This window comes from Pelophylax lessonae (genome assembly GCF_965119305.1).
Source record: "Pelophylax lessonae genome assembly, chromosome: 6".
Taxonomy (NCBI): Eukaryota; Metazoa; Chordata; class Amphibia; order Anura; family Ranidae; genus Pelophylax; species Pelophylax lessonae.
In genome coordinates this window covers 270,420,499-270,436,843 of record NC_138773.1, presented here as the reverse complement: position 1 = coordinate 270,436,843, position 16,345 = coordinate 270,420,499, and the positions used below count along the sequence as shown (strand labels likewise).

The following is a 16,345-nucleotide window of genomic DNA, read 5'->3' as shown; positions in this document are numbered from 1 at the left end:
TCAAATAAAGTGCTTTGGTAATGCTGACATGTAACCTAGACATTTGCATAAAGTGCTGCTGGTGACAGGTCCACTTTAAAACCTATGAAAGATTCCTTTACAGGTTTCTACACATTTTTTAAATAAATAAGAAAAAGATTTAGTAGAACCAATCTTAAAATATATTGATGTATTTTTGTAAAACATATTATAAAACAGTTCAGCACATCCAGAACAAAATGTGGTCAAATACACTGTATTACAATCAATTCCTTGAAATCTATTTATACAGTTTTCATATTGAGGAAAAAAATAGCTTTTCACAAACTGCGGAGAATGATGCCCGGGGTAAAAGATTTCATACTGAAAGATAGTGCTTTGGATAGATCACATTTCTTACATTCAATCTCTGGTATTGTTTCAAAGTGCATTGCGCTCTGAATTACTGACATAAAAACATCTACTTTTGTGGCAGAAATGAGATTGCTTCCACGCTACATGCTGGGGATTTTCTATCTATGAATGTGTTTATGCATTGAGACAATGTAGCTAGAGATGCGAGTGTCATGGCACAAAGTCATTCTTTTTTTAAAGCTAAGTTTAGTAAAAAAATAAAAATCAGCACAAGGGATGTAACTTACGATAAGTGTGATGTGTCCCATGTGATGCCGTCTCCTGGTTTAGGTGTTACCCCCCCTCCATCCATGCACCCCCCCACTTCGCAATCCGGTTGCCCTAATCCTCTGGTGTGGGCAGGGTTATTAAAACCAAGGAGTTGTCACGAGCATTCATAAACAGTGCCCAATCACGAACCAGAATCTATCAATGGAGGATGGGTAGATGATTGATAGGTTTGCCCCTTCCATTCTTTAATCGCTTTCTATTCATAGAGACCATAGTACACCTTCTAGGAATGGCGGAGCTCGGTGGAAAAGGCGGCATACTCAAGTTATCATGATAAGAACTTGTAACAGCTTCTCAGTTTTATTAACCCCTGCCAAACTAGAAGATCACAGGAACAGGGGTGAGAGGGGCATGGACCGAGGAGGATCTTACCTAATAGAAGAGGCATCAGCGCAAAGGACCCATCCTACTCACTGTACAGTGGGGGAAATAAGTATTTGATCCCCGGCAGATTTTGTAAGTTTGCCCACTTACAAAGAAATGAAGGGTCTTTCATTTTTTATCATAGGTGTATTTTAAATGATAGATACAGAATATCAACCAAAAACCCAGAAAAGAAACACATAAAACAAATGCTATAAAATGATTTGCAGTTCAGCGAGTAAAATAAGTATTTGATCCCCAAGCAAAACATGACTTAGTACTTGATGGAGAAACCCTTGTTGGCAAGCACAGAGGTGAGACGTTTCTTGTAGTTGGTGACCAGGTTTACACACATCTCAGGAGGGATTTTGGTCCACTCCATACAGATCTTCTCTAAATCCTTAAGGTTTCTTGGCTGTCGCTTGGCAACTCAAAGTTTCAGCTCCCTCCATAGATTTCCAATAGGATTAAGGTCTGGAGACTGGCTAGACCACTCCATGATCTTAAAGTGCTTCTTCTTAAACCACTCCTTTGTTGCCTTGGCGGTATGTTTTGGGTCATTGTCATGCTGGAAGACCCATCTATGACCCATCTTCAGTGTTCTGGCTGAGAGACGAAGGTTCTCATCCAATATTTTACAATACATGGCCTCATTCATTGGCCCCTCAATGCGGCAGAGTTGGTCTGTACCTTTAGCAGAGAAGCAGCCCCAAAGCATCATGTTTCCACCTCCATGCTTGACTGTAGGAATGGTGTTCTTAGGGTCATATTCAGTATTTTTCTTCCTCCAAACACGTTAAGTTGAGTTAATGCCAAAGACCTACATTTTTTTCTCATCTGACCACGGCACTTTCTCCCAGCGGTCTTCTGACTCATTTAGGCCCCTTACGCTATTATGCAACCTAAAAGCCATGCAATTTTACAGCGATTTTTCAGCGTTTTTTTTGCTGCAATTTTGACGTGATTTTGACTGGACTTGAAGCAATGCCTATGCCTATGGACCTCAAATTGCATTAAAATTGCCCCAAAGTAGTGCAGGGATTACTTTGAAGTCGTTGTGACTTGAAGTCGGACAGCTCTGAATGGTGCTCATTGGAAATCATGGAGTATGACTTGTCATGCGACTTTGCAGTCTGAAGTCGCAGGACAAGTCGCACAAGTGTGAAAGGGGCTATAGATTTGCATTGGCATGACTGTCCATGTGTCTTCTTGAAAAGGGGGACTTGCTGTGTTTTGAGGAAGACAAAATGCTGACTATGGCGCTAAGAACCATCCCTACAGCCAAGCATGGAGGTGAAAACGTTATACTTTGTGGGTGTTTCTAAACTAAAGGTACAGACCGACTTTTCAGCATTGAGGGGTTAATGGATGGGACCATGTATTGTAAATATTGGATGAGAACCTTCTTCCCTCAGCCAGAGCACTGAAGATGGGTCATGGATGGGTCTTCCAGGATGACAATGACCCAAAACATACCGCCAAGGCAACAAAAGAGTAGCTCAAGAAAAAGCATGTTAAGGTCATGGAGCGGCCTAGCCAGTCTTTAAACCTTAATCCTTTTAAAAATTTTTGAAGGGAGTTGTTTTGCCAAGGGACAGCCAAATACCTTAAGGATTTAGAGAAGATCTGTAAAGAAGAGAGAACCAAAATCCTTTCTGAGATGTGTGCAAGCCTGGTAACCAACTACAAGAAACGTCTTACCTCTGTGCTTGCCAACAAGGGTTTCTCCACCAAGTACTAAGTCGTGTTTTGCTTGGGGATCAAATACTTATTTCACTCACTGAACTGCAACTTCATTTATAGAATTAGTTTTTTTCTGGATTTTTGGTTGATATTCTGTCTCTATCATTTAAAATACACCTAGGATAAAAATGATAAACCCTTTATTTTTTTGTAAGTGGGCAAACTTACAAAATCTGCAGGGGATCAAATGCTTATTTCCCCCACTGAATGTTATGTTCCTTGTGCTGATTTTTGTGCTTTTTATTTTGGTTGCACTTAGGCTTTAACTGTAAACTGGAGTGCAATGTTACAAATTCTTTGTATCCAAGAAGTCCAGCACCAAACAATTGCAAAAAAAAAATCAACCAATCCCAGAACTCCAACCTGTATGGCATTATTTATATACTGTATACTGCAAAGAAGATATAAAGGTTTTTTGGTTTGTGGCAATGCAAGAGCTTTACAAATGTGATGTAGATTAAATGGCAAGACAAGCATTTAACCCTGCAAAGTTTGCTTTAAAGGCAATATATAGTGTTTTGCATATATTTTCTTTATCTATTGCACACGCACAATAAAAGGAAATAAGAGATGCAGGGGGGTAGCTCTAGAGATCCGGTGAGAACAGCAGCTGGAGCTGCTTTTTTGTTTTAGGCTCAATGCACACTAGTGCTTTTTTAAACTCCTAGTTTAGCATTTTTTTCTGCTCCTAGAAGTTAAATAATGTTATCCTATGTGTCCATGCACACTGCCTTAGCCTATTAGTGTTTCTTTGAGCTTCAGCATCTAGGAGCAGAAAATAAATTGTTTCTATAGTTTTTTTAGAGTGTTTTTCCAGCAGAAAAAAATGCTAAACGCTCCTAAATGCTCCTATATGCTTCTAAAACTCTCCTAACAGTTTTTTCAAGAAGTTTTTTTTCTTCCTGTACTGCAAAAACACTAATAAAATGTTTATGCTCCTAAAAGCTACTGAATCTCTAATATAACCCAACACAAAAAAGCTATTATCAGCATTTTTCATCCAGCATTTTAGCATTTTTTTGAGCCTATAAAGTGGCTGAAAAGGAACTTACGTGCTTTAAATTGTGTTTTAACTGCAGCAAATCTGCAGCCAGGGCTATGCTTTAAGACAGAGCTGTGTAAAATTTAAAAGGTAACAAGTGCAATTATAAGGTACTGACGTGCCTATATATACCGGTGTATATATATATATATATATATATATATATATATATATATATATATATATATATATATATATATAATGTAACTAGCATATATATATAGAGACCACTGAAAAGTGGCTGTGGGTAACCAAATATTGGTATTCACACTAATAGTGAAAAATTGTATGATAAATGAATAAAGTGATAATCTTAAATAAGAAACAAAGTGATACCAAATAGCAAAAAGTGCAGAATAAATCAATAAAAGATGGTTAGGTATATAATTATAAAAATAGTCCAAATCACACAACACAAAATATATATATCCAGTGCACAGTGGTATGTGATATATAATGAAGTAGTCCCAAGTTGCATGGACAAAAAAGGTGCTCCAGTAAAGATATTTAGTGGTATGATTTCACAGCAGGGGTGACTCGTATATCTTCAGTGCTCCTTTAAGTGTGGCCGGTGTGGTGGGTCAGGGTGCTCCCCACTCTCCCAGGACCACACTTACCAGATGTGGGAACCCCTACAGGGGTATTGCGCCTGTGTTGCAAATAAAGTGTGGCTCCAATATCCCTCACTGGTATTGGAGCCACTTCCGGAATGCTACGCTATGCTGTGCACAGTGTTCCGGAAGTATCTCGGCACTGCAGATCTCCCGTTTTCTACTGATTTTAATGCCTGATTGAATTACTGTAAATGTGAGTACCGTTTTGCTATTAAACTTGAAGATTGTAACGCAGTACTACACTATACAAGTTTTTCTTACTCATATGTCCTCTGGACCATACCTGGCCATTTGAGATTATACAGTACAGGACCCCAGTACTGCCCACATCTACACTGGGAAGTTAGGACCCCTAAGATTTCACTGACCAGACGATTTGCCTGATTACCAGTGAGGGATATTGGAGCCACACTTTATTTGCAACACAGGTGCAATACCCCTGTAGGGGTTCCCACATCTGGTAAGTGCGGTCCTGGGAGAGTGGGGAGCACCCTGACCCACCACACCGGCCACACTTAAAGGAGCACTGAAGATATACGAGTCACCCCTGCTGTGAAGTCACACCACTAAATATCTTTACTGGAGCACCTTTTTTGTCCATGCGACTTGGGACTACTTCATTATATATCACATACCACTGTGCACTGGATATATATTTTGTGTTGTGTGATTTGGACTATTTTTATCATTATATACCTCACCATCTTTTATTGATTTATTCTGCACTTTTTGCACTTTTTGCGATTTGGTATCGCATCGTTTCTTATTTTAAGATTATCACTTTATTAATTTATCATAATACCATTTTTCACTATTAGTGTGAATACCAATATTTGGTTACCCACAGCCACTTTTCAGTGGTCTCTATAGATATGCTTACATTATATATATATATATAGGCACATCAGCACCTTATAATTGCACTTGTTACCTAATTTCACAATTTTGGTCTGTGCAATTTTTTGAGACACTCAGTCACTTTAATTATTTTTCACCGACAGTCACTTATTTATCCTGGGATTTTATATATTATTTATGTATACACTTTTTTTTTTTTTTTTTTGTTTTTTACTGTGTTTTAAAGTGTATTTATTATATTTATCCTACCTACAGTAAGTTCCTCTAGGTGTAACCTAAGTATATACACTTCAGGATTTTTTCCTTCTTCCCTCATACACCTTGGCAGCACCATCCACCTCCACATATTTTTCAATTCCTTACTGTACACATCTGTGAACAGGTTTAGAGGTAGGCAGCAGCCAATCTTCCACCTATAGACTGAATCCGTATCCTAAGCGTGGATTTATCTCTTTTCTGTGTAAAATTTAGGACTGGATGGACAGACATACAAATCTTTTGCAGGTAATACTGTTCTCATAAATGAAGATTTAGGATAACCTAAGAGCCCTTTCACACTGAGGGGCTTTTCAAGTGATTTGGCGCTAAAAAAAGTGACTTAAAAGCTCACAAAAACCTATTCCCTTTGAAATCAATAAATGCTTTCACACTGGGGCAGTGCGTTGGTGGGGAAGCATCTTTGAAGCACATTTGGGGTGCTAAAAAAAGCGCCTCAAAAACGCCCTCTCCCTTAAAATTAATGGGAAGCGCCTCAAAATGGTTCTTGAAGCAGTTTTTGAGTCACATGTCTATAAAAATAAAAAAAGCCACCGCTAACGCCTCAAAAGCGCTCAGAGTTTTATGGGCAGTTTTCAAGCACCTCAGTGTGAAAGGGAACTAAGAAACATTTACTTATCTTCCAAGTTATCTAATTTACATCTATATAATTCGACCCCCATCAACACATGCAACATATAATAATAATAATAAAAAAAAAAATAATAATTTTCTTTATTTCTCATATAGGAAAGGGACTAAATCCCTTTCCTATATAATGTAAACGTATTGTATGAAACCATTGTTTTTGCTATTTAGCATCATAATAAATCAATAATGTCTAACAATGAGTAAAATAAAGGGAGAAGCACCATTTGCATTTGGAGGATTTAATCTGCTTTATCCCCTTCATAGCTAGAGGGCACAGAAAGCCTGCATACCCCTTCTTCTGCTTACAGCAATGTTATAATTAAGACTAATTAAAAAGATGGCTGTATTGTCCCATTTTTTGAACATAAGGCGCTTCTCCCTGGTGCCACTGCTAAGTAAAGGTTACGATGACGGAGTTAAACTCGCTAAAGCCTGCAGTTGTTCCCCTAGATTTGGTGACAAAGCTTCTTACTGACCACCAGTTACTGGAACCTGGTGAGAGTTCAATAATCCACTCCACTTAATGTGCATTCTCCCAAAAGTATGTTATCTAAATCTTCTGCTGTTCTCAGAGTAATTATACAAGACACATGGTATTTATATTAAAGGGAAACCAGCAAAGCACATTATAGGGAAGCTATCAAGTATTTTCAGACCCATGTGTACAAAGCCTTGTACAATGTACAAGGCCTAGATGCATTGCGGTACCTAGCAAAATGTGGAATAGACATATTTCCTGGTTAAAAGTTTACCTAATCCCAAGAACAAAAAATGTAATATAGAACAGCTTCCATGTCCTTCTGTTTGATGATTGTATTGCTTTTAATTTATTTTTATTTTTTTTTAACCACTTTAAGACCCCCTCGTCCTGACCAGGCCCCATTTTGCGATTCGGCACTGCGTTACTTTAACGGAAAATTGCGCAGTCGTGCGACGCTGTACCCAAATAAAATTGATGTCCTTTTTTTTCCCATAAATAGAGCTTTCTTTTGGTGGTATTTGATCAACTGTACAATTTTAATTTTTGCGCTATAAACAAAAAAGTGCAACAATTTTGAAAAAAAAAAAAAAAAAACAATATTTTTCACATTCTGCTATATAACATTCCCCAAAATAAAAATTAAAAAATATTTTTTTTTTCACATTTTAGGCCAATTTGTTTTCTGCTACAAAGTTTTGCTAAAAAAAAAAAAAGCGCAATAAGCATTTGGTTTACGCAAAAGTTAACGCGTTTACTTACTACGGGAAAGATTTATGCCATTTTATTGTTTTTTTTTTTTTTATTAGTAATGGCAGCGATCTGCGATTTTATGCAGGACTGCGACATTGCGGTGGACAGATCAGACCCCTAACTGACATTTTTGACACTTTTGGGGGGGGACCAGTGATATTACTACAGTAATCAGTGCTATAAATATGCACTGTTACTGTAATAATGACACTGGCAGGGAAGGGGTTAACCCTATGGGTGATCAAAGGGTTAAATGTATGCCTCATGCTTACTGACTTGTGGGGGTGGGGGTTCTGCGACACAGACAGAGATCGCAGGTTCAGCTATGCCGCCAAGACCACTAGGAGTCCAGCGACGTAGGTCTACATCGTTGGACCCAGGGGAGCCGCACTGCCGCAGTAGGATTACTGTCGGCAGTCGGCAAGTGGTTAAGCTAAGAAAATTTTCAACAAGTACAGAAAATACAGTATACATTATTCTTGCTAGAAATGCTGAACTGAACTGAAAGCAAAAACAATGTTATCTTTCGTATGTAAACTACTGATCTCAGCATCCCCTATGTAAGGCTAGGTTAGTGATGGTGAACCTTGGCACCCCAGATGTTTTGGAACTACCTTTCCCATGATGCTCCACTACACTGCAGAGTGCATGAGCATCATGGGAAATGTAGTTCCAAAACATCTGGGGTGCCAAGGTTCGCCATCCCTGGTAGGTTCACATTGATGCATTTTTAGTGCGTCTGCAGATCTACAGAATCACACTAAAAATCCATTTAACCTTACTTCCTATGGGTCCCATTCACATTTATGCAGTTTCCTGCAGTGCATTTTTTGGAAAGGTTTACAGCACAGAGCATTTTTTGGCTCCAGAGACTTCAATAGAATTGCACCAAAAGACAAATTAATGAATGTTTGACACATTTTTGCTGCGTTTTCCTGCATGGCAACAGACACCGCCTCCGTAGCTTACCATTGACCAAAACAAAAAACACATTAAAAACACATAAAAACATGCATGAAAAAAAGGCATCAACCGCACATACATAGATGTGATCCTAGCCTAATAGAGGTGAACAAAGGCAGTCATGTTTGAAGCTGAAGGAGGGTAATAACCATGGTTCTCTCCATAGATGCAGTGAGTAAGTGTAGCCACCTAAGAAGGGGAATTGTATTATTTGCAGCATTAGCCAGTAAAAAAAATTAAAAAAGCCTAAAAAAAAAAAAAAGTGAATACAGCTAGCACATCCAAAGGGTGGTAAGCTGCAATATATTACATTTTTGTTTTTGGGCCAAGATTTGTTTTAATCAGAGGCAGAGTTGGCCCAAATGAAGATTGTGGTACCTAGTGATATGCAGAATGATATACAAATTAGACTATGGGGTTGATTTACCAAAGGCAAATGACTGTGCACTTTGCAAAGTCCAGTTGCACACCAGAGCTTAGTAAATGGGCAGGAGCTCTGCTGACTTTCATCACCCAATCATGTGCAAGCAAAAAAAACGATGTTTTTATTTTCCTTGCATCTGATTGGGTACTCTTTGCAAAGTGAAGCCTTACCCTATTTACTAAGCTCTGGAGCAACTGCACCTGCAGAGGGCAACTGCACTGTGCAAAGTGCACATCCTTTTTGCCTTTAGTAAATCAATCCCACATTCCCTAGTTAAGCAAGGGCAGAGTTGATATAAGGACAGACAATCAAGCCTCTTTATGAAACTGTTTCAGGAAGTTAACAAAATAGACTGATTTCATAAGACAATGACTTGTTTGCAAAGTTAACCACTGTGGAGCACAAGATAACAGACCTTTGCAAATATAAATTCTGCCAAAGTGCAGAAACATTCTCTAAATAAATCTGTTTGTTTGGTCTACATTTATAGCTCTAAATGAAACTCAGCTATATTAGTGGCAATTTAAAGGTCTCTGCCCTTAAGCAATGCGTAAGACACACTCGGGGCGATTTATTAAAACTGGAGAGTGCAAAATCGGGTGCAGCTCTGCAAAGAAACCAATCAGCTTCCAGGACTTTTGTCAAATCATAATTGAATAAGCTGAAGTTAGAAGCCGATTGGCTACCATGCAGAGATGCGCCAGATTTTGCACTCTCCAGTTTTAGTAAATAACCCCCACTGGGACATTACTGTAAGCTTTTATGTTTTTAGCATGTGTCTTTTACATGTGTGTCAACAATCCAGTTTGGATTTGGAAGTGGTTTGCCCTACTGGGATTTGGACCTTTGAAGTAAAGAAAGGAGCAAGGGTGAAACTTTGTAAGGTTAGTCTAGGCCTTTGATTAAGCAGGTCTAGTTATCCCTTAGGCTCCGTTCACATCTAGGCGTTTTGGGGCGTTTTTGGGGCGTTTTTCTGCTCTAGGATCAGCTCTCAAAACGCCCAACAAGACAAATCCTATTCATTTCAATGGCCCCTGTTCACATCTGAGCGTTTTGACGCTGTATACAAAACGCCCAACGCTCAAAAAAGTACATGAGCTTCTTTTTGGGCAGATTACAGGCGTTTTCCATTGATCTCTATTCAATCTAAAAACGCCTGCACAAAAATCGCGGTAAAAATCGCGGTAAAAACGCCGCAAAAATCGCGGTAAAATCGCGGTAAAAACCGCGCGAAAAACGCTACGCTCAGGTGTGAATGTAGCCTAATTAAAACCAGTGTGAATATACTTTTACTAGGAGCTAACTGCCATCATGGAATCCTGGGGAAGAACCAGGCTTCTCTGGCCTGGAAAGAGATTGTGATGGTAGCCCTGTGAGTACAAAATTCATGCTTTGTAGAGCTGGACACATGGGAAACACAGTGTAATAATTGCCAGAAAGACTGAGATGTATTTTTAGGCATTGTATTTTTGGACAATGCTGCCTATACTTGATGTTACAAATATATTAAAGTTGAAGTTAAAAAAAGTATAACTAAAAGCAAAACTTTTTCTTTAGTTATGGATAGACTGGAGAGGGATTGGAACACCTGTCAGTTTTTATTGTTGTCTGTGCTCCTTCTCTATTTGTCCTGTTTACCATTATCACTGAAAGTGAAAGTAAAAGAAAATCCCAAAATTTGGGCTGTCCCCACAAAATTAATAGAGGGGAAATCTTCCAGTGGGGACACTAGTTCTGGTGGCCTGGGGCTCCCCAAGGGATTCCCTTAATTTGCAGGGATTTCCTCTCATTTGTTTTGGCTATGGTACAGGATGTGACAGTTAATCTCCCCCAACGGGGCACAGATGGCATACAATTGAACCTACGGGGGTTTTAACCCTCCCTTACTCTATCAAAAGTGCAAAAAAGAAAGTTTTGCCTATAATTCTACTTTAGGGTATGGCAATTCTTACTTTGGTCCAGCTTGGACCAATGTTAGTATGTACGTGCCATGCCTATGGGATACCACTGAAAGATGGAAATACACTGTATTGGGTACTGTTGCTATAATGATCTCCACCAAACCACTGCTGCTAAGTGGCTGCCCTGCAGCTTACTGAAAACAGGAGGTCACTCACTTAGCACGGTCGCCATTCAGAGAACATGTTCTATTTTCTCAATTAGCGTAAAGTGTTCTCTGATTGGACAAGATGGAGATCCTCACTACCTTGCCCCTCCACCGCAACCAATCAGAGCCTGCTTTTAATTCAGTAAGAAAATGTTTAGTATTTACTGAATGTATCAAACCACACAAGCAGCCCCCCGCGTTCACATAGACAAAGACATTTGTATCAGTTTACTATGATTAGAATTGGCAAGAGTCAATGTTATAGAAAGCTTAGGTCTTAACCTAGCGATACTACCTTCAGATCAGGAGAGCTGGGAATTCTGGTAATTACTTTGCCAACAGCTCTGTTATCAAGGCAGATTTCTGCATACCAATATAAGCCTTGGCCTATGGTGGCATGTCTGCCAGTGGGGACATACAGCTGCCCATATATCACGTTGCTGACTCTCCAGAACACATTCCTGTGTATGATAAAAAGTTCTAAATTGCTTCCACTTCCTCATGCCCTTAATATCCCTGCACTGCGTGTGCATTTTGTATTGCATGCTTACAGTTCACCCACCATGAGTCTGTATACTTACCTGTTCTGTGCAATGGTTTTGCACAGAGCAGCCCGAATCTCCTGAACCCCCCGCTGAGTGCCCCAATAGCAAGCCGCTTGCTATGGGGGCACTCGTGCGTGTTTGCTTCTAATCCCCGCTTGGTGCTACCGCTTCCTCTTGCCCTTATTGTCTCTGCACTGCTTGAGCATTTTGTATTGCATGCTTACAGTTCATGCACCAGGAGTCTGTATATCTAACACTAAACTGCTAGCAGAGTAGGATGACAGATTTCCATATTTCCCCATCCTTTCTAGTGATTGCATCTTTGTTCTAGGTATATAAAATAATGCAACAAACAATATCATTTTGCACTTTTAATTGACTGTAATTATCAATTGAAAATATAATTTATCAGTGATAAATACCAACAATCAATTAAAACCAATCATTTCATTAATCTGCATTATGAATGGTTCTCTAGCACACTTACAGATATTTTCATGAGTGCTAAATAGTTGCCAACATTCTGCCATGGCCAAACAATGTGGAAGAATCCAAATTGGTTAAAAGCTTTCTAAATCGGTTAAAAGGCTGATCTCTGGTGTGTGATTTGTATTCAGTTTGATTGGTATAGTCGCATTGAATGATTAAATGGTGTGGACCCACCATAAGACTAGTAACCTAACTGCGGTAGAAGAGGGAATGGTACAAGACAACTGGCCTTGGGAGCAAGAAGTATAAATCTGACATTGCATGTTATATATAGTTTCACATCTTTCACTGTTTATAAAAAAAAAGAAAAATGAGAAAGGATAATTACCTGATGATGATAATCCTACATGAGCACTTGTGATATGTACATGGATCAGGCCAAACCACCCTTCAAATCGGTCTTGTTCACCGGGTTGGGGCTTTATCCCCTTTCTAAGACAGAAGAGGTAAAGGAGATGAGTAAAGGCTCAGCATTCCTGTAAGGCAGATCTAGTTAGGTTTACATATGTATACATTTATCAACTTCCTGAAACATTAAAGACAATCCTGTGTGTTTATTAGGTATGTGAATATTTGCATAACTCTCCAGCTGTACATATGTTGCACAATTAGCCACAACATACTTGTGTGACTGCTTTTAGTATCACACCAGGCGAGATTAAAAGGCTTTGAACAAACTTCCTAATTTTTCTCACTGTATACCAACTGTTAATGTAAAAATTATGGTTTGGGAACTGAAACTTGGTTTAATCACTAATGCCTGCAAGTAGATTTCTCAACAAACACTTCAAAAACAGGAGAACTTGGCATTTAAACTGACTAAGGGGACACATCCTACCAGCTGTATAGCTGGAGATTTCATCTTCTGTATATGGCTATACCCCTATAGGGGCGATACCCCTATAGATACAGCCCTATGCTTACTGATATTTTTTTTACCTGAATCAGCTTTAACCACTTAAGGACCAAAGCCTATTTCTGACACATGTTGTTTACAAGTTAAAATCAGTAATTAAAATTACTTAGAATCCCCAAACATTATATATATATTTTTTTTGGCAAAGACTTTGGAGAATAAAATGGTGGTCGTTGCAATATTTTATGTCACACTGTATTTGTGCAATATTTTGGGAAAAATTACACTTCACTAAATTTTAAAAAACGAAACAGTAAAGTTAGCCCACATTTTTGCATGTTGTGAAAGATAATGTTACACTGAGTAAATAGATACCTAACATGTTACAGTTTAAAATTGCACACTCGTGGAATTGCGACAAACTACGATACTTCAAAATCTCCAAAAATATTTAACAGTTACCAGTTTAGAGTTACAGAGGAGGTCTTTTGCTAGAATTATTGCGCTTGCTCTGACAATCCTGGTGATACCTCACATGAGTGATTTGAACGACTTACGTATGAGTTTTCATTGGTACATGAGCACACAAGGACGGGGCACTTTAAAAAAAAAAAAATGTTTTTCCTATTTATTTTATTTTTTTATTTTTTCCCTGAACCTTTAAAAAAAATTAAATAAATCTGATCACTTTTATTGCTGTCACAAGAAATGTAATCATCCCTTGTGACAGTAATAGGCAGTGACAGGTACTTTTCATGGAGGGATCTGGGGTCTACAAGACCCCAAATCCCTCCTTTGCACTTAAAAGTATTCAAAACGCTAAAATCTGCATTTTTGAATACTGTCACTTTTTTTAAATCGGCGCCATTGGCAGCCGTATAAACCGGAATTGACGTTGTGACGACGCTTCCGGGTTACTTCATTGGAGACCCGATCAAAGCCAAATCCAGCTTCATTCAGGACTCTAACCAGCAGGATTTACTAAAGACTGTGCAAAATGGTAAATCAGATTTTTCACCATCCAATCATATGCACGAATGCTGTTATTCTTTACACAGTGAAGCTTTACCACATTTACTCTTGGGAGAAACAAAGCAACTGTACTTCCAAAGCTCATATTCTATTTTGCCTTTAGTAAATCCATCACACAGGGTACCGTAAAATGATATTAACCTCTTCCAGCCGGCTGCACCTATATATGCGGCCTCTCTGCAGGTGGGCATTAATGCCAAGAGGGCGCATATATGCGGCCATATGTAAACATAAAACTGTGCTGAGCGCCCTGAGTGCTCCCAGCACAATCACTGGTGGGGACTGGAAAGCTCTGGATGCATACTTGCAATCGGGAGCTTTCCAATCATGTGACCACCGTGACAGTCAATCACAGTGGTCACATCACCCAAATGCCCACCTCCACCTCCCGGCATCTAGAAGTTCTAAAAGGGCTGGGAGGCGGCAGTGGGAAGGGATTAAAGGTTTAAAAAATAAAATAATGATAAAGGTCTTATACTTACCCACTATGTGCAATGGTTTTGCACAGAGCAGCCCTGAACCTCCTCCTCAGATCCTGCCACTGCTCCTGGGTCCACCACCCCTGCTGAGTGCCCCCATAGCAGGCTGCTTGTTATAGGGGAAGTTGTATTCTGAAGGTTTTTTAACTTCATGCACAGAATGCATGAGGGAAAAAAAAACCTTCAGCCTTTACAATCACTTTAATAACCATTTTCACTTTTCGACAACTTGCTAACTTTGACTTTTCTACATTTTGAATACATCTGTCTAATAGAAATCTCATACAGTTTTATATCTGACTGCATTACATAGGCTATTCACAGCAAAGCAGAAAATAGCATAGTCCAAGTGGTAGGGAACTGACTAAGGTTTACTATTTACTTGCCACAAGTGGTAAATATAAAATATCTATGCACATTAAAATGTAAAATTATTTTTTTAGTCTGCAGCATAATAAAGAAAGCATATAAAAAAATACTATAAATTGCCTTTAACAAACTAAGAGTACAGTCTGACTTTGGTGCAGTTGCAATGTCTTAGCATATAAAAGTATTTAGGTGCAATGCTTTATACGTGTGCGATGAATTGTATAGCTTACACCATAGGGAGCCATTTGTTCCATCTGCTTAGCAATTGATCGCTAATCTTAGTGATTTATCACTAGTGATTTTACAGATATGTTTGGAAGGGTCTCCCATTTATATAATCCCCAAGACTACTTCTACAGCTGCTTGCCCACTTCACACACCCCACCTGAAAAGACTAAGACAGCTTAAAATACTTTTTTATTACTTTTCGCAAGCCGTGACAGTTCACCCACACCCTTTCCCAGCAAACGCTTGATGTTTCTCTATGCCAAATGAATCGTAAAAAAAAAAAGAATCAGCATGTAAGCTCTACAGTTAAATTGTGAAATATCTTTGCAGCTATTGTCCTAGTTAGGAAAGCACAACAAAGAATGTTTCCTGTTTCAAAGACCATATCTAAGAATTACCAGCATTTTTCTGTATTCTGCTGGCTTTGAGAATCCCTGATAGAAAAATAATTGGCTCAACAACCTTCAAAAACCCAAATCGGTATTAAAAAAAAAATTCCTTCCTTATATAGAAATTGAACAAAAGCTCCTGTCGCAGGCTCAGCGTGACAGCCAAAGTGCGCGCAGTGATTTAGCTTTGACTTTGCAGTTCTTGCGCCTATTAATAGTAATAATATTTAATATTTATACACCGTCTCTCGTTTACAAAAGCACTTTGCAATTATGCTTCACAGGCATTAATGTAACTTGCTCTAGAATTTATGTCAGCTTATGTCTACAGCTCTGGAATGAATGGCAGACTCCATGGGAAATAATACGAGAACAAACACTCATGTGATAAGCCAGGTAAGTGACTTGGCCAAAAACGCTATGAGCTGTTGGTGTCCACGTAAAGGAATCTATTTTAACTAATTCACACATATCAAACGTTCATATAAACTACCGATAAAAAAGGCAAAATATTTATTATATAATAATAATTACAGTCAAAAGGTTATATATATAGTTGAAATACATACACCAAAGCCGTTTAACCTGCTATATAATTTGTGCACTAACAATAAACCTTTGCTCAAAGTAATACGGAGGCTTCTATTGCTGAAGTCTGCTTTTAAAAATGTTAGCTGCCTGGTTGGGATGATGACTCTTTGGATGTATTATTTTCAGAGTCAATGACCTGTTAGAAATATAAACAAGCTAATGTGAAAAAAACAAGGTTCTCTGTTCCCAATACTCCAGCAAAAGTAACTATGTTGAAAACCAATAACCTATCTTTACTTGGTCAACTCACAAAGCTTGGGCTTCCCTCAAATCCAAACTGTTGGGTAAGGAGGAGATGTGCGAATGCCCTCTCACCATACATAAGGCAGTGCTTAGTGTTTTAGCACACAATTGGCAACCCCAAGAACTTTCAGGTGAGGGAGAGAGAGAATGCGTAAGCAAAACAACCTCTAGAAAGTCTGTACTTGTATAAGATTTTTGGGAGCTTTGGTA

General features: G+C 38.7%; 1 protein-coding gene across 19 annotated transcripts in view; it reads right to left on the bottom strand.

Moving 5' to 3' along the window:
• The window catches only part of BAZ2B (bromodomain adjacent to zinc finger domain 2B), a 427,534-nt gene that overhangs the window by 194,835 nt on the left and 216,354 nt on the right, over nt 1–16,345 (bottom strand). For all 19 annotated transcript variants that reach the window (XM_082260072.1, XM_082260076.1, XM_082260068.1 and 16 more), the window contains one exon: nt 12,277–12,380. The gene's annotated coding sequence lies outside the window, so the exon portion shown is untranslated. The remainder of the gene's footprint in view (nt 1–12,276; nt 12,381–16,345) is intronic.